The following is a 24,984-nucleotide window of genomic DNA, read 5'->3' as shown; positions in this document are numbered from 1 at the left end:
CCAAGTCACTTGGGGGCTCTTAAATTTATATGAGCCGTTTTATGATAAGTGTTTTTCTTCTTAGTCGTTGCAAAGTTTTTATTATTATTTATCACTCCTTTTTTGACACAAGTGTGCGGTCACTAGCCGGGGAGCCTAATTTCTCTCTCAAAGCCGCTAGAGTTTAGTTTGCTAAACTGGCCTAGTAAGAAGTACTCCGCCTTCGGGATAGGAGGTTGAAGCCGTAGGCTGACCCGCTTGAAGTTTTGAGATAGGATGTGTCATGTTAAAGCACGGCAGAAGCACCTTTTTTTTTTCTAAAGTCCAATTTTCGGATTGGCACCGAACACTTGATCTAGTTCGGACATTAACATTTTGAATAAGTTTTTTGCCTTTTCGAGCCCATGGCACTTTTAAACTATTTGTGTGTTTTCAGCACAAGTCTCGCAGTGCAACGCCGGACACCTTTAGTGATTCGGCAAAAACATTCTCGGATATTGCTATATATGCATCGGTTTCGAAATGTGTCTTCGGTCAATAGTTGGGTTGCCCGGCTCCTGTGCTTGCCTCCTATGTTCCTCTTTGTTTGGCTAGGTGTGCAAAGGGAGAACCACTGCGATTGTGCTTCCAGCTCACATGGTTAAGAACCTCAGTGGAGAAAGCCGAAAACTGACTGTCACAACAAGCATAAACTGGTCGACGATCCGATGACGGCGTTAAACGACGGGCCATTCATAACAATGGCCGAAGTGTTTACAGCTTGACCTCGACTGTCGCCGAACACTACCGGGGGCTATTAACTGGCCTCCCAAACTAGATCCCCGATATTTTGCTCTTACATTGGAGCTGAGGTTTCATGATCATGCTTAGCATGACAACCCAAAGAAAGGAACCGATAGCGGGACTACATTCTTTGGAAGGCATTTCTTCTGTTAAACAGTAATATAACATGTCTCTCCGCGTACCTTTGTTTATAAAACTGTATGGCCAGATTGCCTTGTTTGTTGTAAATCTTTGCCCCCATAAAGGCTTTATCAAGTAGGACAAACACTCCTCGGCTGTTGGCTGAGGAGGTGGAAGCCGATGGTCAGTCAACAAAGTTTTGTACAATGCGGATCCGAGCATTAATGACGTAAAGTACTTGGATACATAGTCATTACACATAATTTGTGATTTTACTATGGATATCAATCCTTAATTCGGCCACCCGTGCCCGCATTAAGGCTCGGGGGCTACTGGGCTTCGGGCTTATTATTTACAAATATTAAAGGGGCACATTGATCCCCTGATCTAGTGTTGCCACCCGACCAGTGTCTCGGGGGCTACTGCATTGCCTGTCCAATGCAGAAAATTTTAAGTGTAATACAGTCTCCAAGGAGATTTTGATCCTCAGGTTGGTCGGCCGCACCCAACCTGAGTCTTGAGGACTGAGCACGCCGCTTTTTGTGTCCCGAAGTATTCTGCCGAGCTAGGACTTGATCCTCAGACCAATTTTGCAAATCAACCTGAGTCTCAGTGGCTACGGGGATCAGCGGTCTTATGTCATCCTTCATGTGCATCTCGGGTTTTAGATCGATACCCACCTTGAGGGCTACCGGCACCAATCAAAAATATTGACAAAAATCGGCCCACATTCGGGTTGGTGCACCACCTCGGAAGCAGTCCGGCATAAAGCTCGGGCGCTAGTGGCTGGCTCCATAGAGGGCATTTCCGGCATTAAGCTCGGCTAAACTCCTTCAAACTTCTTTGAATCAACGTGATTTACGACACCTCGGATAAAGTTCGGCGTTGGAGCTCGTATACATAGTCCGGCGTTGGAGCTCGGATACAGTCCGACGATGGAGCTCGGATACATAGTCCAGCGTTAGAGCTGGGAAGCAGTCCGACATTGGTGCTCGGCTGCAAAAGATACCTTGAATGCAGTCCGGCGTTGGAGCTCGGACGCAAGAGGACGTTGCCGCCCGGGAACAACTTCAAACCCGAGGTGTGGCATAAAAATAACAAGGCATTGATAAAGGCCGAAAACTTAAAGGGGCTCCTCGGATACCTGACGTGTAAACTCGTCGAATGCATTTCGGCGATCCTCAAGATAGAAGATGAGAAGATTTGTTGAACCAGTTTTCAAGACCGGCAACCGAAGATGAAGAACAGTTCGGAAGAATCGAGGAGCGACCCTAACTTGAAGACCGGTTCAGGGGGCTACTGACGGTGTCCTGGACTAGGGGGTACTCAACGCGTCGTCTCCCGGTCAGTTGGATTGGGCCGAGGACCCCCATGGCCGTATACTCATGGGCCAGTCTGGACAGCTGTCGCATACAAGGAAGAATCCACAATACTTGGCGATCAAGACAAGGACTCCTCCCCCACCGGCGTATTCGGCTAGGACTCTTGTTATCCTAGGCCTCTGGTGCATTATATAAACCGGGGCCAGGCTAGTCGATAGAGATATACAACAATCATACCATAGGCTAGCTTCTAGGGTTTAGCCTCTCTGATCTCGTAGTAGATCAACTCTTGTACTATCCATATCATGAATATTAATCAAGCAGGAGTAGGGTTTTACCTCCATCGAGAGGGCCTGAACATGGGTAAACATTGTGTCCCTTGCCTCCTGTTACCATTGATCCTAAGACACACTGCTTGGGACCCCCTACCCGAGATCCGTCGGTTTTGACACCGACAACGACGCTCTCATTGGGCTCCTGCGTAGGGATAACCTGCCCTGGAGCAGGAAGCCTGTGTTGGATATCAGCGGTCAGGTATCCAACCTCCCTAAGCTTAGTAATATCCTCCTCTTGGATTGAGGAGGCCACCCACCGGCCTTTTGCTCGGATCCGGACATACTGGAGGATCTGGGGTGTTGAAGCTTAGGTTTTGAGTGCTGGAGCTCGAGGTGCGAGAAGGGGCAGGAGAGGTGGAAAAGAGGTGTAGGCCTCGGCCCCTTTATAAAGAGGATGAATATCAAGAGTCCTCAATGTGATCGCTTGGGACTTATCTAAAATACATGGAGTCATACCAACGGTCGCCCTGGGGTCACACGCGCCCATATTCATGAAAGATCCCGCGATAATAGGAACACGATCTCTGCTTTGGCAGGGCGTGCCAATAAAACCGCCTCGCGACGCGAGTCGAGGTGGAGCAGGAAACGCCAGTTCGTGTTGTACCAGGCCACGATGCAGGAGCACGACGTACAAAGTCTGCCAGCAGAACGAATTTACCATCTTGCAGATCCGGACACGATCTACGTGTTCGATAAATAACCTTGGATTATTCGGAGAAGGAACCCACCTTGCAATGCTGAAGACAAGATTGCGCGCCGGACTCATCGTCATTGAAGCCTGGTTCAGGGGCTACTGAGGGAGTCCTGGATTAGGGGGTATCCTGACAGCCGGACTATATACATTGTCCGGACTATCCAAGCGTGAAGATACAAGACTCAAGACTTCGGCCCGTGTCCGGATGGGACTCTCCTGTGCGTGGAAGACAAGCTTGGCGATCCGGATATTAGATTTCCTTCCTTGTAACCGACTCCATGTAAACCCTAGCCCTCTCCAGTGTCTATATAAACTGGAGAGGATGGTCCTTAGATGGCCGATCACAATTACAATCATACCATCATAGGCTAGTTCTTAGGGTTTAGCCTCTATGATCTCGTGGTAGATCTACTCTTGTACTACTCATATCTTCAATATTAATCAAGTAGGAATTAGGGTTTTACCTCCATCGAGAGGGCCCGTACCTGGGTAAACATTGTGTCCCTTGCTTCCTATTACCATCAGCCTAAGACGCACAGATCGGGACCCCCTACCCGAGATCCGCCGGTTTTGACACCGACAACGAGGACAAACGGCGGCTGCGGTGCTTCCCGGTTCCAGCGGAGGGCGCCAGTCGAAGGAGACGACCCTGACAGAGCTTACCGACAGGGTCAGCGGGCGTGGGGCCGCCGGTGGCCGCGACAATGATGGAGGGCGGCGGTGACTATGCTCGGAGGTGGACATGGAACAAAGGGGGAGGCAAGGAAGGAGCTGGTGGGGAGAGGGAGAGGCGGAATGAGGCAAGTGGGGAGGTGAGTGGGAGAGGTGCCCGAGGCGTCGGGGGCATGGAGGCCTTATCCTCCCCCTCGTCATTGACGGCGAGGCGGTCCGGGGCGACCGCGCCCATGTAGCGACGGGGTTGGTCGAACAGGGAAGGCGACCCGGGGTAAGGTGGGCCGGCCAGTGCGATGGGCTAAGGCCCAGGGGGGCACGGGGCTCTTTTCTCTCTCTCCCCTCTGCTTTTTCCTTTTTTATTGCTTTTCTGTTTTTCCAGCAGCTTTTGCATCTTCTTTTTAGACACTAATGACTTTGCAAAATTATGCCATTGGCCAAGATAATTTCAAAGAATTATTGTGCACTGCCACAAAAAGGTTGTGGACTTTAGAAGTAGTTTGCAAATTTTATAATTTAATAAGGCATTTAAATTATTGCTTAGCTGACTGTTATAAGTAGTTTAGGCCACTTAAACACTTTGCAAAATTTTTGGTTCACCACCAATAGTACTTGTGGATTATTTGGCACATGATGAACATTTTAGTTTTCATGTTTGAGCAATTTTGAATTTCACTCAGAAATTGAAATGGAATTCAATTGGAATTTGAAATGGAATATTGATTAAAGTGACTAAGCACTGTTATAGCAAAATGATTAGCTTGATCTCAGGGATTACTGTAGCATCATTACACCGGGGTGTTACATCTCACATGATCTTGTGTTCCATATTTGCATGATTGCATACATGTAGGGGGAGCCTATGCATGTTACATGTCCTTCCAAAGCTTTTACTTACTTTTCTCTATATCTTTATCTAAAGCTTTGATGTATGTTGTCATCAATTACCAAAAAGGGGGAGATTGAAAGCACAAGTGCTCCCTGGGTGATTTTGGTAATTAATGTCAACATATCTCTTGTTGGACTAATACTTTTATCTAGTGTATTTCTGATAAGTCCAACAGTGGAGTAGCATGGACAAGAAGATGTGGAACCCCTTCAAGATGCTAAGGACAAAGGATTGTCTCAAGCTCTAAAGCTCAGGACTCTACATTTTCTATTTCAGTGATCCAAGATCACATTGAGTCTATAGGAAAGCCAATACTATTAAAAGGGGATGAGGTGTTGCTTAATAGCTTGCTTGCTCAAAGTGATAAATGATATGCTCCAAAGCCCTCAGCTACTTTCTCATATACACATATGTCCCAAACCAAAAGTAAAATTTGGCCCCACCGATTTGATCCATCCGGCGCCACCGAGTTTATTTGACATAGCCACTGTCAGAAACCCTAATCACTTCGGTCTAACCGATGGGATCTCGGTCTCACTAAGATGGGCTTGGAAACTCCCTGTTATCTATTGCAATATTTTCGGTCTCACCGAGAAAGTGTAATCGGTCACTCCGAGTTTGCTTGGCCAACTCTCTGTTTTGTTTATTACCAAATCGGTCCCACCGAGTTTGTGCAATGGGCCAAACCGAAATGAGGTTTTACCCTAACCCTTGCACATCAGTCCCACTGAGTTGATCATATCGGTCCCACCGAAATTCCTAATGGTCACATTATGAACTAAATCGGTTTGGCCGAGTTTTCTGATTGGGTCCCACCGAGTTTGGTGAATTGTGTGTAACGGTTAGATTTTGTGTGGAAAGTAAAGCATGCAACTTGCAAGATAGTAAAGGAATGGGATTGGAGTGTGCAAATGCAATTGGAGACGTGGATGTTTTTGGCGTTGTTCCGATAGGTGGTGCTATCGTACATCCACGTTGATGGAGACTTCAACCCACGAAGGGTAACGGTTGCGCGAATCCACGGAGGGCTCCACGCACGAAGGGTCCATGAATAAGCAACCTTGTCTATCCCACCATGGCCATCGCCCACGAAGGACTTGCCTCACTAGGGTAGATCTTCATGAACTATGCGATCTCCTTGCCCTTAAAAACTCCTTGATTCAACTCCACGATCTTGTCGGAGGCTCCCAAGTGACACCTAACCAATCTAGGAGACACCACTCTCCAAAAGGTAATAGATGGTGTGTTAATGATGAACTCCTTGCTCTTGTGCTTCAAATGATAGTCTCCCCAACACTCAACTCTCTCTCATAGGATTGGATTTGGTGGAAAGATGATTTGAGTGGAAAGAAACTTGGGGAAGGCTAGAGATCAAGATTCATATGGTTGGATTGGAATATCTTGGCCTCAACACATGAGTAGGTGGTTCTCTCTTAGAAAATGAATGTTGGAAGTGTAGGCATGTTCTGATGGCTTCTCTCATGAATGAGGAGTGGATGGAGGGGGGAGACTATCATTTGAAGCACAAGAGCAAGGAGTTCATCATCAACACACCATCAATTAACTTTTGGAGAGTGGTGTCTCCTAGATTGGTTAGGTGTCATTTGGGAGCCTCCGACAAGATTGTGGAGTTGAACCAAGGAGTTTGTAAGGGCAAGGAGATCGCCTACTTCATGAAGATCTACCCTAGTGAGGCAAGTACTTCGTGGGCGATGGCCATGGTGGGATAGACAAGGTTGCTTCTTCGTGGACCCTTCGTGGGTGGATCCCTCCGTGGACTCGCGCAACCGTTACCCTTTGTGGGTTGAAGTCTCCATCAACGTGGATGTACGATAGCACCACCTATCGGAACCGCACCAAAAACATCTATGTCTCCAATTGCATTTGCACACTCCAATCCCATCCCTTTACTTTCTTGCAAGTTGCATGCTTTACTTTCCGCTGCCCATATACTCTTTGCATGCTTGCCTGATATGTATTGTGAATGGTTAAACTTGTGCTTAAACTCCACCTAAACTTGAAAATTTTTAAAACTGCCAACTTTGTGTGTTAAGGGTCTATTCACCCCCCTCTAGACACCTCTCCTCGATCCTTTCATCTACGTGCAAAGGAGGGCGGAGAGGGATAAGAGGAGGGCGGAGCGAGCCGCCTATCACGACGACAAGCGTAGGCGAAAAGCAGACGCTCAATTCAACATGAGGCTAGGAGCAGGGTCGCCCTGGGAATCCGACGAATTGGTATCTACACGCCTACAGTCAGACGCCAGAGGAGGACATCACCGAGTAGTAGTAGTTGAATTATCTATTTTTTTATCTATCTATGATGAGAACTATCCTCTACTCTCTAGTCTCTACTTCTCGATCTCAGCACTGTAAACACCTTTTTAAAGCGCCGCGCATTGCGATTCTGTTGGAGATGCTCTAACATGGCAGGCGAGTGCTTTAATGTTGCCCACAAGATGCGCGAGTATTACTAGTAGTATATTTTTCTTGCCATGTTGAGATTTTAAAACCACGAGTGCGAACATGCAGAGGAGCAATGAATACCACACACGGGATATTGAAGACATCTTCAAGGACCGTGGCAAGTTAAAGAGGAGTTGCACCGAACCTGTAAAACAAGCTTTGGTAAGTAACACCCTTTCAATTACTTTCGTTTAGCCTCGTGTTCTTCTATGTGTATATGTTGTAGTTTCTGTTTCTCTTAGCCTCGTGTTCTTCGATGTGTAATAAGAAGAGTCTTAATCGTCCTAATGCTTTCGTTTTTGGCTTGATGTAGGAAGTGGGTGTTCTCACCTTGTAGTCTATTTTTATATTTTTTCATTTTGAATTGACTTCTTCAAGTTCTGTTTATCTAGCTTCTACTAAATGGATCTAGGTTGCTTTGAGTATTGATCTAAAAAAGAAGAAACTTCATGTCAGGATGCAGTTCCTGCGAGGAGGGAAGTATGGTCAACCTCGAGATCATGTTTCCAAAATGAGTCTGGATTACACACAAGGTGCCAATTCCCTAATGATGCTGGATTAGACACAAGGTGCAAGATTATGAAGGAAATATGCCCTAGAGGCAATGATAAAGTTATTATTTATTTCCTTATTTCATGATAAATGTTTATTATTCATGCTACAATTGTATTAACCGGAAACATAATACATGTGTGAATACATAGACAAACATAGTGTCACTAGTATGCCTCTACTTGACTAGCTTGTTGATCAAAGATGGTTGTGTTTCCTAACCATAGACATGAGTTGTCATTTGATTAACGGGATCACATTATTAGAAGAATGATGTGATTGACATGACCCATTCTGTTAGCCTAGCACTTGATCGCTTAGTATGTTGCTATTGCTTTCTTCATGACTTATATATGTTCCGGTAACTATGAGATTATGCAACTCCCGTTTACCGGAGGAACACTTTGTGTGCTACCAAACGTCACAACGTAACTGGGTGATTATAAAGGAGCTCTACAAGTGTCTTCGAAGGTACATGTTGGGTTGGCGTATTTCGAGATTAGGTTTTGTCACTCCGATTGTCGGGGAGGTATCTCTAGGCCCTCTCGGTAATGCACATCACTATAAGCCTTGCAAGCAATGTAGCTAATGAGTTAGTTACGAAATGATGCATTACGTAACGATTAAAGAGACTTGCCGGTAACGAGATTGAACTAGGTATTGGATACCGACGATCGAATCTCGGGCAAGTAACATACCGATGACAAAGGGAACAAAGTATGTTGTTATGCGGTTTGACCGATAAAGATCTTCGTAGAATATGTAGGAGCCAATATGAGCATCCAGGTTCCGCTATTGGTTATTGACCGAGAATAGTTCTAGGTCATGTCTACATAGTTCTCGAACCCGTAGTGTCCGCACGCTTAACGTATCGATGACAGTTTTATTATGAGTTTATAAGTTTTGATGTACCGAAGGAGTTCGGAGTCCCCTATGGGATCGGGTACATGACGAGGAGTCTCGAAATGGCTAAGACGTAAAGATCGATATATTGGACGACTATATTCGGAGTTCGGAAAGGTTCCAAGTGATTCGGGTATTTTTCGGAGTACCGGAGAGTTACGGGAATTCACCGAGAGAAGTATTGAGCCTTATTGGGCCATACGGGAAAGAGAGAGGGGCTGCCTAGGGCAGGCCGCACGCCCCCCAAGGCCTAGTCAGAATTGGACTAGGGGGAGGGGTTGCGCCCCCTCCTTCCTTCCCTTCTCTCTTGCCTTTCCTTCTCTCCTACTCCTACTACATGGAAGGGCTCCTAGTTCTACTAGGAAAGGGGGAATCCTACAACCGCTGGGAGTAGGACTCCCCTAGGGCGCGCCATAGAGAGGGTCGGCCCTCCCCCTCCTCCACTCCTTTATATACGGGGGCAGGGGGCACCCCATAGACACACAAGTTGATCTTCGTGATCATTCCTTAGCCGTGTGCGGTACCCCCCTCCATCATATTCCACCTCGGTCATATCGTTGTGCTGCTTAGGCGAAGCCCTGATTCGGTAGAACATCATCATCGTCACCACGCCATCGTGCTGACAGAACTCATCCCCGACACCCTGCTGGATCGGAGTCCGGGGATCGTCATCGAGCTGAACGTGTGCTGAACTCGGAGGTGCCGTACATTCGGTACTTGGATCGGTCGGATCATGAAGACATACGACTACATCAACCGCGTTGTCATAACGCTTCCGCTTACGGTCTACGAGTATACGTGGACAATACTCTCCCCTCTCGTTGCTATGCATCACCATGATCTTGCGTGTGCGTAGGAAATTTTTGAAATTACTACGTTCCCCAACAGTGGCATCCGAGCCTAGATTTTATGCGTTGATGTTATATGCACGAGTAGAACACAAGTGAGTTGTGGGCGATACAAGTCATACTACTTACCAGCATGTCATACTTTGGTTCAGCGGTATTGTTGGATGAAGCGGCCTGGACCGACATTACGCGTACGCTTACGCGAGACTGGTTTTACCGCCGTGCTTTGCACACAAGTGACTAGCGGGTGTCTGTTTCTCCAACTTTAGTTGAACCGAGTGTGGCTACGCTAGGTCCTTGCGAAGGTTAAAACAGCACCAACTTGACAAACTATTGTTGTGTTTTTGATGCGTAGGTAAGGACGGTTCTTGCTAAGCCTGTAGCAGCCACATAAAATTTGCAACAACAAAGTAGAGGACGTCTAACTTTTTTTGCAGGGCATGCTGTGATGTGATATGGTCAAGACGTGATGAGATATAAGTTGTTGTATGAGATGATCATGTTTTGTTGAAGTTATCGGCAACTGGCAGAAGCCCTATGATTGTCTCTTTGTTGCATAAAGATGCAAGTGCCAAATAATTGCTTTACTTTATCGCTATGCGATAGCAATAGTTGCAAGAGAAATAGTTGGCGAGACGACCATGTGATGACACATTGATATAGATCAAGATGATGAAGATCATGGTGTCGTGCTGGTGACGATAGAGATCATGACAGTACTTTGGAGATGGAGATCAAAGGCGGAAGATGATCATGGCCATATCATGTCTCATATTTTGATTGCATATGATGTTTATTTGTTATACATCTTATTCTGTTTTGTTTGATGGTAGCATTTTAAGATGATCTCTCACTAAAAATTATCAAGAAGTGTTCTCCCTGAGTATGCACCGTTGCGAAAGTTCTTCGTGCTGAGACACCATGTGATGATCGGGTGTGATAGGCTCTACGTTCAAATACAACGGGTGCAAAACAGTTGCACACGCGGAATACTCAGGTTAAACTTGACGAGCCTAGCATATAACAGATATGGCCTCGGAACACGAAGGCTGAGAGGTCGAGCGTGAATCATATAGTAGATATGATCAACATAGTGATGTTCACCATTGAAAACTACTCCATCTCACATGATGATCGGACATGGTTTAGTTGATTTGGATCACGTGATCACTTAGATGACTAGAGAGATGTCTGTCTAAGTGGGAGTTCTTAAGTAATATGATTAATTGAACTTTAATTTATCATGAACTTAGTCCTGGTAGTATTTTGCAAATTATGTTATAGATCAATAGCTCGTGTTGTTGCTTTCATATGTTTATTTTGATATGTTCCTAGAGAAAACTGTGTTGAAAGATGTTAGTAGCAATGATGTGGATTGGATCCATGATCTGAGGTTGATCCTCATTGCTGCACAGAAGAATTATGTCCTTGATGCACCGCTAGGTGACAAACCTATTGCAGGAGCAGATGCAGACATTATGAACGTTTGACTAGCTCAATATGATGACTACTTAATAGTTTAGTGCACCATGCTTAACAGATTAGAATCGGGACTTCAAAAGACGTTTTGAACGTCATGGGCCATATGAGATGTTCCACGAGTTGAAGTTAATATTTCAAGCAAATACCCGAGTTGATAGATATGAAGTCTCCATCAAGTTCTATAGCTAAAAGATGGAGGAGAATCGCTCAACTAGTGAGCATGTGCTCAGATTGTCTGGGTACTTAATTGCTTGAATCAAGTGGGAGTTAATCTTCCAGATAAGATAGTGATTGACAGAATTCTCTAGTCACCATCACTAAGTTACTAGAACTTCGTGATGAACTATAGTATGCAAGGGATGACGAAAATGATTCCCGAGCTCTTCGTGATGTTGAAATCGACGAAGGTAGAAATCAAGAAAGAGCATCAAGTGTTGATGATTGAAAAGACCACTAGTTTCAAGAGAAGGGCAAAGGGAAAGAAAGGGAACTTCAAGTAGAAAGACAAGTAAGTTGTCACTCCTGCGAAGAATCCCAAAGCTGGACCAAAGCCTGAAACTGAGTGCTTACACTGCAAAGGAAATGGTCACTGGAAGCGGAAATGCCCTGAATATTTGGTGGATAAGAAGGATGGCAAAGTGAACAAGGGTATATTTGATATACAGGTTATTGATGTGTGCCTTACTAGTGTTTATAGTAGCCCCTGAGTATTTGATACTTGTTTGGTTGCTAAGATTAGTAACTCGAAACAGGAGTTACAGAATAAACAGAGACTAGTTGAAGGGGAAGTGACGATGAGTGTTGGAAGTAGTTCCAAGATTGATATGATCATCATCGCACACTCCCTATACTTTCGGGATTAGTGTTAAACCTAAATAAATGTTATTTGGCGTTTGCGTTAAGCATGAATATGATTTGATCATGTTTATTGCAATTCGGTTATTCATCTAAAGTCAGAGAATAATTGTTGTTCTATTTAAATGAATAAAACCTTTGAATGGTCATACACCCAATGAAAATAGTTTGTTGGATCTCGATCGTAGTGATACACATATTCATAGTATTGATGCCAAAAGATGCAAAGTTGATAATGATAGTGCGACTAATTTGTGGCACTGCCGTTTGGGTCATATCGGTGTAAAGCGCATGAAGAAACTCCATAAAGATGGATTTTCGGAATCACTTGGTTATGAATCATTTGATGCTTGCGAACTGTGCCTTTTTGGCAAGATGACTAAAACTCCGTTCTCCGGAACAATGGAACGAGCTACTAACTTGTTGGAAATAATACACATCGATGTATGTGGTCCAATGAGTGTTGATGCTCGTGGCGGGTATCGTTATTTTCTGACCTTCACAGATGATTTGAGCAGATATGCGGATATCTACTTAATGAAGCACAAGTTTGAAACATTTGAAAAGTTCAAAGAATTTCAGTGTGAAGTGGAGAATCATCGTAACAAGAAAATAAAGTTTCTACAATCTGATCGTAGAGAAGAATATTTGAGTTACGAGTTTGGCATTCATTTTAAACAATGTGGAATAGTTTCACAGTTCACGCCACATGGAACACCACAGCGTAACAGTGTGTCCGGACGCCGTAACCGCACTTTATTGGATATGGTGCGATATATGATGTATCTTACCGATTTACCACTATCGTTTTGGGGTTATGCATTAGAGACAGTTGCCTTCACTTTAAATAGGGCACCATCGAAATCCATGGAGACGACACCGTATGAACTATGGTTTAGCAGTAAACCTAAGCCGTCATTTCTTAAAGTTTGGAGCTGTGATGCTTATGTGAAAAAGTTTCAACCTGATAAGCTCAAACCAAATCGGAGAAGTGCATCTTCATAGAATACCCAAAGGAAACTGTTGGGTACACCTTCTATCATAGATCCAAAGGCAAAACATTCGTTGCTAAATTCGGATCCTTTCTAGAGAAGGAGTTTCTCTCGAAAGAAGTGAGTGGGAGGAAAGTAGAACTTGATGAGGTAAATGTACCTGCTCCCTTATTGGAAAGTAGTTCATCACAAGAACCGGTTCCTGTGACGACTACACCAATTAGTGAGGAAGCTAATGATATTGATCATGAAACTTCAGATCAAGTTTCTACTGAACCTCGTAGGTCTACCAGAGTAAGATCCGCACCAGAGTGGTATGGTAATCCTATTCTGGAAGTCATGTTACTTGACCATGGCGAACCTACGAACTATGAGGAAGCGATGATGAGCCCAGATTCCGCGAAATGGCTTGAGGCCATGAAATCTGAGATAGGATCCATGTATGAGAACAAAGTATGGACTTTGGTTGACTTTCCCGATGATTGGCAAGCCATTGAGAATAAATGGATCTTCAAGAGGAAGACATATGCTGATAGTAGTGTTACTATCTACAAAGCTAGACTTGTCGGAAAAAAGGTTTTTGACAAAGTTCAAGGTGTTGAATACAATGAGATTTTCTCACTCGTATCGATGCTTAAAAGTCTGTCCGAATCATGTTAGAAATTGCCGCATTTTATGATTATGAAATATGGCAGATGGATGTCAAAACTGCATTCCTGAATGGGTTTCTGGAAGAAGAGTTGTATATGATGCAGCCAGAAGGTTTTGTCGATCCAGAGGGAGCTAACAAAGTGTGCAAGCTCCAGCGATCCATTTATGGACTGGTGCAAGCCTCTCGAAGTTGGAATAAACGCTTTGATAGTGTGATCAAAGCATTTGGTTTTGTACAGACTTTTGGAGAAGGCTGTATTTACAAGAAAGTGAGTGGGAGCACTACAACATTTCTGATAAGTATATGTGAATGACATATTGTTGATCGGATATAATGTAGAATTATTCTGCAAAGCATAAAGGAGTGTTTGAAAGGAGTTTTTCAAAGAAAGACCTCGGTGAAGCTGCTTACATATTGAGCATCAAGATCTATAAAGATAGATCAAGACGCTTGATAAGTTTTTCAATGAATACATACCTTGACAAGATTTTGAAGTAGTTCAAAATGGAACAGTCAAAGAAAAGGTTCTTGCCTGTGTTACAAGGTGTGGAATTGAGTAAGACTCAAAGCCTGACCATGGCAGAAGATAGAAAGAGAATGAAAGTCATTCCCTATGCCTTGGCCATAGGTTCTATAAAGTATGCCATGTTGTGTACCAGATCTATTGCATACCCTACCACTGAGTTTGGCAAGGGAGTACAATAGTGATCTAGGAGTAGATCACTGGACATTGGTCTAAATTATCCTTAGTGGAATAAGGATATGTTTCTCGATTATGGAGGTGAAAAAAATGGTTCGTCGTAAAGGGTTACGTCGATCCAAGTTTTGGCACTGATCCAGATGACTCTAAAGTCTCAATCTGGATACATATTGAAAGTGGGAGCAATTAGCTAGAGTAGCTCCATGCAGAGCATTTTAGACATAGAATATTTGCAAAATACATACGACTCTGAATGTGACAGACCCGTTGACTAAGCTTCTCTCACGAGCAAAACATGATCACACCTTAGTACTCTTTGGGTGTTAATCACATAAGCGATGTGAACTAGATTATTGACTCTAGTAAAACTCTTTGGGTGTTGGTCACATGACGATGTGAACTATGGGTGTTAATCATATACAGATATGAATATTGGTGTTAAATCACATGGCGATGTGAACTAGATTATTGACTCTAGTGCAAGTGGGAGACTGAAGGAAATATGCCCTAGAGGCAAAGATAAAGTTATTATTTATTTCCTTATTTCATGATAAATGTTTATTATTCATGCTAGAATTGTATTAACCGGAAACATAATACATGTGTGAATACTATCCTCTACTCTCTAGTCTCTACTTCTCGACCTCAGCACCGTAAATGCTTTTTTAAAGCGCCGCGCATTGCGATTCTGTTGGAGATGCTCTAACATGGAAGGCGAGTGCTTTAATGTTGCCCACACGATGCGCGAGTATTACTAGTAGTATATTTTTCTTGCCATGTTGAGATTTTAAAACCACAAGTGCGAACATGCAGAGGAGCAATGAATACCAAACACGGGATAGACATCTTCAAGGAGCGTGGCAAGTTAAAGAGGAGCTGCACCGAACCTGTAAAACAAGCTTTGGTAAGTAACACCCTTTCAATTACTTTCGTTTAGCCTCGTGTACTTCTATGTGTATATGTTGTAGTTTCTGTTTCTCTTAGCCTCGTGTTCTTCGATGTGTAATAAGAAGAGTCTTAATCGTCCTAATGCTTTCGTTTTTAGCTTGATGTAGGAAGTGGGTGTTCTCACCTTGTAGTCTGTTTTTATATTTTTTCAATTTTGAATTCACTTCTTCAAATTCTGTTTATCTAGCTTCTACTAAATGGATCTAGGTTGCTTTGAGTATTGATCTAAAAAAGAAGAAACTTCATGTCAGGATGCAGTTCCTGCGAGGAGGGAAGTATGGTCAACCTCGAGATCATGTTTCCAAAATGAGTCTGGATTACACACAAGGTGCCAGTTCCCTAATGATGCTGGATTAGACACAAGGTGCAAATTCCCAGATGATGCTAGATTATGAAGGAAATATGCCCTAGAGGCAATGATAAAGTTATTATTTATTTCCTTATTTCATGATAAATGTTTATTATTCATGCTAGAATTGTATTAACCGGAAACATAATACATGTGTGAATACATAGACAAACATAGCTTGTTGATCAAAGATTGGTTGTGTTTCCTAACCATTGACATGAGTTGTCATTTGATTAATGGGATCACATTATTAGAAGAATGATGTGATTGACATGACCCATTCTATTAGCCTAGCACTTGATCGCTTAGTATGTTGCTATTGCTTTCTTCATGACTTATATATGTTCATGTAACTATGAGATTATGCAACTCCCGTTTACCGGAGGAACACTTTGTGTGCTACCAAACGTCACAACGTAACTGGGTGATTATAAAGGAGCCCTACAGGTGTCTTCGAAGGTACATGTTGGGTTGGCGTATTTCGAGATTAGGTTTTGTCACTCCGATTGTCGGGGAGGTATCTCTGGGCCCTCTCGGTAATGCACATCACTATAAGCCTTGCAAGCAATGTAGCTAATGAGTTAGTTACTGAATGATGCATTACGTAACGAGTAAAGAGACTTGCCAGTAACGAGATTGAACTAGGTATTGGATACCGACGATCGAATCTCGGGCAAGTAACATACCGATGACAAAGGGAAAAAAGTATGTTGTTATGCGGTTTGACCGATAAAGATCTTCGTAGAATATGTAGGAGCCAATATGACCATCCAGGTTCCGCTATTGGTTATTGACCGAGAATAGTTCTAGGTCATGTCTACATAGTTGTCGAACCCGTAGGGTACGCACGCTTAACGTTTCGATGACAGTTTTATTATGAGTTTATAAATTTTGATGTACCGAAGGAGTTCAGAGTCCCGGATGAGATCGGGGACATGACGAGGAGTCTCGAAATGGCCGAGACGTAAAGATCGATATATTGGACGACTATATTCGGAGTTCGGAAAGGTTCCGAGTGATTCGGGTATTTTTCGGAGTACCGGAGAGTTACGGGAATTCGCCGAGAGAAGTATTGAGCCTTATTGGGCCATACGGGAAAGAGAGAGGGGCTGCCTAGGGCAGGCCGCGCCCCCCCCCCCCAAGGCCTAGTCCAAATTGTACTAGGGGGAGGGGTTGCGCCCCCTCCTTCCTTCCCTTCTCTCTTGCCTTTCCTTCTCTCCTACTCCTACTACATGGAAGGGCTCCTAGTTCTACTAGGAAAGGGGGAATCCTACTCCCGGTGGGAGTAGGACTCCCCTAGGGCGCGCCATAGAGAGGGCCGGCCCTCCCCCTCCTCCACTCCTTTATATACGGGGGCAGGGGGCACCCCATAGACACACAAGTTGATCTTCGTGATCGTTCCTTAGTCGTGTGCGGTACTCCCCTCCACCATATTCTACCTCGGTCATATCGTTGCGGTGATTAGGCGAAGCCCTGCGTCAGTAGAACATCATCATCGTCACCACGCCATCGTGCTGACAGAACTCATCCCCGACACCCTGCTGGATCGGAGTCCGGGGATCGTCATCGAGCTGAACGTGTGCTGAACTCGGAGGTGCCGTACGTTCGGTACTTGGATCGGTCGAATCGTGAAGACATACGACTACATCAACCGCATTGTCATAACGCTTCCGCTTACGGTCTACGAAGGTACGTGGACAATACTCTCCCCTCTCATTGCTATGCATCACCATGATCTTGCGTGTGCGTAGGAAATTTTTGAAATTACTACGTTCCCCAACAGATTACACACAAGCCAGGTGGAGTCGTCAGCTATTTGTGTCCTCGTGGCTCTAGTAAAGGCTGAAAGAAAGCATGCAGCGGCCCTTGAGAATGTAGCTGAGTTCCTGAAGAAGCGAAAAGAGCAATCAGATGCTCTCTTCACCCAAGCCAAAGAAGAGGTGGAAGAAGCCAGAAATAAGCTAGCAGAGGTAGAGCAGGCTAGGCGTCTCCTGCTATCTAAAACTATTGTCAATACAAAATTTCCTTCATAATAGATAGGTCAAATGTTTATCCAGTCAGCATGCCTGTTGTGATGTCCGTGCATCTACTGATGTGGCACAAAATATTTTTTGGGCTCACAAAATATTTTTTCGGGTCATGTAATAACAGCAATTACTTTCCAAACAATAACAGACGAAGCATTGGACATGGTATAGTTCACGCGCAAGCCCGACATTCCAAGTTCAACTTCCACATCAAACTCATGTTCATAGATATCTGCACATTCATACATAATGTCCACAACCATGATTCACTTCAAAGCCAAAAAATGTGAGGAGAGTTATAAATAAAGAAAAACCTCTAGTTCCTGCTACCGGTGCGAGCACAACAAGTCAAGACCCTATGTAATTAATTCTATTTTGGTCATTTTCTGTGTTCTAAAATGCTGGCCGGCTCGCAGAAGGACGTGTTGCCGGCACACGTGCGGATTCAATGAAGGCACGCTGGGTAGTCTGAAGCCGGTTGCATGCGGCGAGGAGGCGTGTTCAGGCGGGCCTGCAGCGAGTGGGGCCCTCTTGGCCGGGGCCGCCGGTTCAATGCCTATGCTATAAGAGGTCATGTTCGTGTTAGAGCAATCACTCCCTCCAATCCTTTTTTGCTTGAGTATAACAAAATCTCATTTTCCATTCACATTTTACAAGTAAAATTCATGGACAAACTTTGACCCAAAATACGATGGGGACTAGTAAACCAGAACGGAGGTAGTAGTTTTTTTTAATCAAAGAAGGGTTTCCCCCTTCCGATTTTCATTACTGAAAACCAACATCTAAATCTAAACCATAGTATTTTCCCTAGAACTACCAGGTTCAACATCTCACAACATAAACCCATACAACCATACGCCAAGGAGGTACGCTGTAGTAGTTATGAATTCCATTTTCGCTCCATACCAATCATTCTAAAAACTACTTAGTACTTATAACAGCCCATTGAAAATCGTAACTCTTAACCCCGCTAAAAAAATTGATATTTTAAACGTGGCTACTTGATCTGTGGCAATTGGCGAGCCACTGCCTCCAAGTCGTTCACCTGTGGTCCCGACCATCAACTCCTCCGGATCAAATTATCACGCAAGCTGACTATCCCTATAAAGGTGCGCTCCACCACGTACCCGGTACCCGCGAATGCAACAAACATGCACCTAGGGTTTTAGGGTTTATTTGTTAACGTTGCCTTTACGTAACTCTCATGTGTGCGAGACAGTGAGAGACCGACTGCGTGCGTGCGTCTCTTCTCTTCGTATATGTACTCCACCGTTTGTCCGGTGTCCAAAAAATTATAATAACTACTAGCAATGTGCCAATGCGTTGCCACATGACTAAAGTAGAGTAATACATATTCACCGATTTGATAGAAAAAAGTCTAGTTTTGAAATACTTATATCACTAAAAATATGTTATGTTTCACTCAAAATATATTCCTTTGGCGGTTTTGATGAGATAAGGGAGGAATGTTACTGGTTTCAAGATTCAAGAAGTTGTATATGTCTAATTTCTACTCTTACTAGCAAGATGCCCGTGCGTTGCACGGAACATCAAGATCTTGTGGGAGAAAAGGATGAACGAGGGAAGGCCTTATCTGCAAATCTGGAGAGAAGTGCGGGTAAATTGCCATAGTTTCCTTCCTATCCGTCAGATATAAATCGGACGGCCTATATTGCAGGATGGCAGGCCCACCATCATCACCAACTCTGTTTTTTATCCCTACTCTTGTAAAAAGCATAGCCGGTGATGATCGTGTGCCTGCCATCCTGCAATATAGGCCGTCCGATCTATATCTGATGGATAGGAAGGAAACTATGGCAATTTTGCAAAAATATACCCACACCTCTCTCCACATTTGCAAATAAGGCCTTCCCTAGTTCATCCTTTTCTCCCACAATATAAACTACTCATACAAATGCATCTTGATGTTCCGTGCAACGCATGGGCATCTTGATAGTTGTTGCAAAAAGCGTTCATTGCCCTGCCCGCTTGCATCTCCTCTCCCCTTTCCCTCTACCTCGATCCCCTACCTGCAGCACTAGGGTTCCTCTAGCGAGCCGTCGCCACTGGTCCCATCTGGCCTGGTCCTCGAAGATGCTATGTCCAGCTAGGCTACATTGCCGGCGGGTAGGGGCAAATCTCCCGGGCTGCTCCTCCCTCTGGCGCCGCCCCTCATTCTCATGGTCTCCAGCTGCTGCTCCACTGTGGTTCGTCTGACACACTACTCCGGTGGGTGCTGCACAACTACGGCTGATGCCACACTGCGGCAGAAGGCACCTTATTCCCCCTCCCCTCCATGACCTTGAGGTGCTATTGAGGATGAGCTCATCCAACAAGGTGAGGATCTCCTCTGATTTTTTGCCAAATTTTCATTCTGATCCATGATGAATAGCTATGAGTTGCTTCTGCTGCTGCTATATGATGCATTGCTATAAGCTGCTCCTGCTACTGCTATATGATGAATTGCTATGAGTTGCTGCTGCTATATGATGAATTGCTATGAGCTGCTGCTACTGCTATATGATGAATTGCTATGAGCTACTGCTGCTGCTATATGATGAATTGCTATGAGTTGCTGCTGCTATAAGATGAATTGCTATGAGCTGCTGCTGCTGCTATATGATGAGTTGCTATAAGCTGCTCCTGCTGATGCTATATGATGAATTGCTATGAGCTGCTCCTGCTGCTGCTATATGATGAATTGCTATGAGCTGCTCCTGCTGCTGCTATATGATGAATTGCTATGAGATGCTCCTGCTGTTGCTATATGATGAATTGCTATGAGCTGCTACTGGTATATGATGAATTGCAGACTGTTGGTGCTGTATGATGAGTTGCTATGAGCTGCTGCTGTTGCTATATGATTCTTTCAGGTGGTGCTGCTATGTGATAATAACCAGCCACTTGGACCATCAAATTTCAATAAACAATAGTTGTTCATTTAAATGTGGGTCATGCATTCTTCGTTTAAATTTGGCAATGGGATCTCTATGGAAAACATTGACCAAAGTAGATTGTGCCAAGTAGATGGTATCTTTGTATTTGCATTTTGAGTAAATAGTGATGGTCTGTTTTCTTATCATATTAATTACTGCACTGGGTTCAATTTGTGATGTTTGCAAGTCAAATTAGTTTTCATATGGGCAGCAAAATGAAAAAAATATAATGCAATCTAGACTTTCCACTGATCATACCAAAGATAAGCTAAAACGCAATGAAAAGAACTGGTTGGCTTATTACATGGAGCTTATATTCACAGGTGCTTATTTTCTTAGGATAACTCGTAATAATTGTCCCTAAGAAACTTGGCTAATAGAACTGACATACAAATAACATGTCACGATGATTGCAATGGAGGAGTGACGTACCATAGGACACTGTATAGGCTCACCACTGCCTCTCCTTTTTTTGTGATGTTCCATGAAATTGCCACATACATCTTGTACTTTTTCATTGTGTAAACCTATCTGCAAATTGACACGGCTAATTTCAGACATCTCTACATGATACTACATTGCATATCCCTTGCGCGTATTTAAACCACCAATTAACGATTGTGTGTGTACCATAAACTAGCCATGACTCTGTATGCTGGACTAGCAGGCACTCTAAGGGAGCCTAATGTAGTGCACTGGAATTCCTACATGCCACCTATGATTTTGTGTAATGTACTGCCCCTGTTCCTAAGGCTGCCCGTAATGGAAGTATCATAGGTAGTATCATGCATGCCAACTAAGCAATTTTGATGATGTGGCATAGAATTAAATGAAGAAAGAGAGGCTTGAGTATCATATTATGATACCGTATCATATTAAATGATGTGCTACTTTGTGTCATGCATGGCAATAAATTTAGTCCTCTATGATACCAACACATGATACTATGCATTATGGATGTAGTATCATAGAGTAGTATCATATGCATGATACGATACTCCCCATTGCAACTAGCCTAAATATATGTCTTTGTAGAGATTCTAGTATGGACCACATACAGATGTATATAGATGCATTTTTGAGTGTAGATTCGCTCATTTTGCTCCGTTAGTGGAATCTCTAGAAAGACTTATATTTAGGAACAGAGGTATGAGGTAGTATCATGTATGACATCTACATATCTAATTTAGCAGCCAGTAGTAAAAATCATTGTCTGCACAAATGGATTACTGGTCGAAAATCCTAGCAAAGCACGCTGGCAGGCACAGAACAATACAAGAGAGAGAGACGCACTTAAAAGATCATAGCAATGCCTCAGTCCAGGATCTTGGTTGGCCAAGCTGTTAGATCCAGAAGAAACATCATCCTTGTAGTTTTTGCTAGCTGCATAACAGGTAACAGCGACCAGTTAGTATATTTGAAGTACGTCGGGCAGGTGATGCTGGACGGGTTTAAAGGTGACAAGTACCTAGGCCGTGGCGGGTGCTTGGCATCTCTCCAGACGGTGGGAATCAGGTTAGAAAAGTCAAGGGTGATGATGCTGCGCTGGCTGATGGGGTCTGGTAAGGATATCTAGAACCGTCGAGTAGGGTGTTTGTGGAGCGGCTCCAGTAGGGTGGACTACGGTGTGGGCGAAGCGGATTTGTGGCCGTGAACGAGGGCGTAGGTGAAGCTGCTCCAGTGGTTGGTTTAAGGATGGTGTCGACGACATGGATCTGCGGCCGTGGATGGGGCGTCAGTAGCTGCTCCGATGGTTGGGTTAAGGATGGTGTCAACGATGCGGATCTGTGGCCGTGGACGGGGCGTCAGAAGCTACTCCGGTGGTTGGGTTAAGGATGGTGTCGATGATGCGGATCTACGGCCGTGGATGGGGCGTCAGAAGCTGCTCCGGTAGGTTGGATGCGGGTGCGAGGAAGCGGATATGAGTTCATGGACTTGTGAGTTGTCAAAGCGGCCCCGGTAGGGTTGAGAATGGTATAGGCGAAGCTACTCCGGTGGGGTTGACGATGGTGTCGGCGAAGTGGCTCCAGTAGGGTTGAGGAAGGTGTCAGCGAAGCGGCTCTGGTAGGGTTGAGGAAGGTGTCGGCGAAGAGGATCAGAGGCCGTCGACGGGGCGTCGGTGGGCTGGCTCCGGGGGTGTGGACGAAGTGTCTCCGGTGGGGAGTATGAATGAGCCACTTCAGATGCGCGGCGGTTGACAAGAGTACCGGCGAAGAAGATCCGGTGCTGTGGACAAGGCCGGCACTGAATGGGCTGTGGTACAGTGGTGGATGAGCAGTCTACTTGTTTCTAGGGGAGGTGGGAGGGGTAGATGCGGCCGCAGAAGAAGATCCGGCGAGGTGGACGCCGCTGGTAGTGAATGGGCTATGGTACGCTGGTGGATGAGCGGTCTAGGGTTTCGAGAGGGGAGGGGAGAAAGGTAGATGAAGTACGGACGGCGTGATGTAAGATGCTCTGGTGTGTGGAGTTAGTCATTTTTGTGGGAGGGGGAGAGGAAATGTGGGTGCCGTGTAGTGGGGGGAACCGGAAGTTACCAAAGCAGCCCTGACCTATCATGTAGATGAGGGCGGTATTGTAACTGTTGGTCTCCGTGCACCAAGGACAAAAGGGGAATTTCGCATGTTAAAGACTAAGGTGGCGGAAATTTTAGAAGGAGGCGGGAGATTTTGCCGCCCGCAGGATCGTTCGTATCCAGTTTCAACTAATTTTGGACCGTGCTAGCACGAAGGTCATGCTAGACTGTGTACGCAGGGCACGAGTCAGCAGTTAATAACTGGTGTGAAGTCCACCCCAGAAAAAAGACAATAACTCAGGATGATGCGCCAATAACTTGGACGTTCACATGGGCACGGCCAATCGTACGGATGTAGTGGCGCGTTCACAAAAAAGGGATCAAACGCTCAGCCTATGTATTTCTCGTGTAAATAGATAATTTAAGGCCATTGGTTATTTACTTTAAACATAATGCATTGACGTGTTAGTGTGAGGCGCACAAAAAGAAATGGATATTGTAGTCCGCTACTTAAAAGTGTTACCTCATATGATTACATAGCCTCCATTTCATAAATTGCGTACCCGTTGAATTCATATAAAAATATTACATACATTACTTCAAAATAGAAACTTAAGTCATCCAAGACTAATGAATTTGAATGCAAGAGTAACAATGATGCATGTACATGATAGCTACATTGGTTGTTTGAAGAAACATCACTGTAACTTTGGCATGCACAACTGAAAAGGTTTATTTAAATAGAAAAAAATGTGATGTGAGTGTCCAATCTTTATAGCGTTGAATCGATATCATACCTTTGGCCACGATACGAAGTAGATATTGACTTATGTTCAAGCGATGCACGTCCATGATCGCTAGATAGTGATATGTGGATGAATTGTGCAATCTCTCTCACACACATACATATCTCATTTCCCTGTGGGCATTGGAATCACACACGCGCACTTCATGTATTTCTCTCCCTCCGTTAGGGTTAAATTCGTCTTTCTACCCCATCCTACAAGTCTCTCACGCAGAAACACACACGCTCTCTCTGTCTAACACGCCCACCCCTTTAATTCCGCCCACCCACAGCCACTAATGTCTCAAAGTATAATAATGTCTCTCACACATATGCCTAAGGTTAACTCGAGTTCCAGAACCATATGAATACATACAATGGGATTCCAATAGAGCACCTTTTGTTTTCAGATTTCTCTCTCTCTCTCTCTCTCTCTCTCTCTCTCTCTCTCACACACACACACACACACACACACACACACACAAACACGCGCACGCGCGCACATTGTTTCTCGCTTCATTTTTCCGGCACTTGCATGCACACACACTGTTTGTTTATCTGCGTGAGGCTTTAAGTATGCCTCACACAAATGCTATCTATCTATCCCTTAATATAGCTAGATATGTGTCACACAAACTCCTTCTCCCTACTAGCAAGATGCCCATGCTTTGCACGGAACATCAAGATGCATTTGTATGAGAAGTTTATCTTGTGGGAGATAAGGATGAATGAGAGAATGCCTTATATGCAAATGCGGAGAGGGGTGTGGGTATCTTTTTGCAAAATTGCCATAGTTTCCTTCCTATCCATCGGATATAAATCGGATGGCCCATATTGCAGGATGGCGGGAACACCATCATCACCAACTCTGTTTTTTTATAAGAGTAGAGATATGTGAGTGTCACTGCCCCCCGCCCACCACACACACCCACACCCACACACCCACACTTCCCAACACCGAAGGAGTAGGGTGACACCTCGATCTTGATACTAGTCTATCGACTGGCTTCTCTCTCAAACATACACACACACACACACTACCCGACACCGAAGGAGTAGGGTGGCACATCGATCTTGATAATAATCTATCTACTCCTCTTACAAACACACACACACACACACACACAGACACACACACAGACACACACGCTAGTTGTGCCTCTGTGCCTACCGCGCACACTCTCG

Source organism: Triticum dicoccoides, chromosome 3B, assembly GCF_002162155.2.
Source record: "Triticum dicoccoides isolate Atlit2015 ecotype Zavitan chromosome 3B, WEW_v2.0, whole genome shotgun sequence".
Classification (NCBI taxonomy): domain Eukaryota; kingdom Viridiplantae; phylum Streptophyta; class Magnoliopsida; order Poales; family Poaceae; genus Triticum; species Triticum dicoccoides.
Note: the sequence above shows the minus strand (reverse complement) of the source record.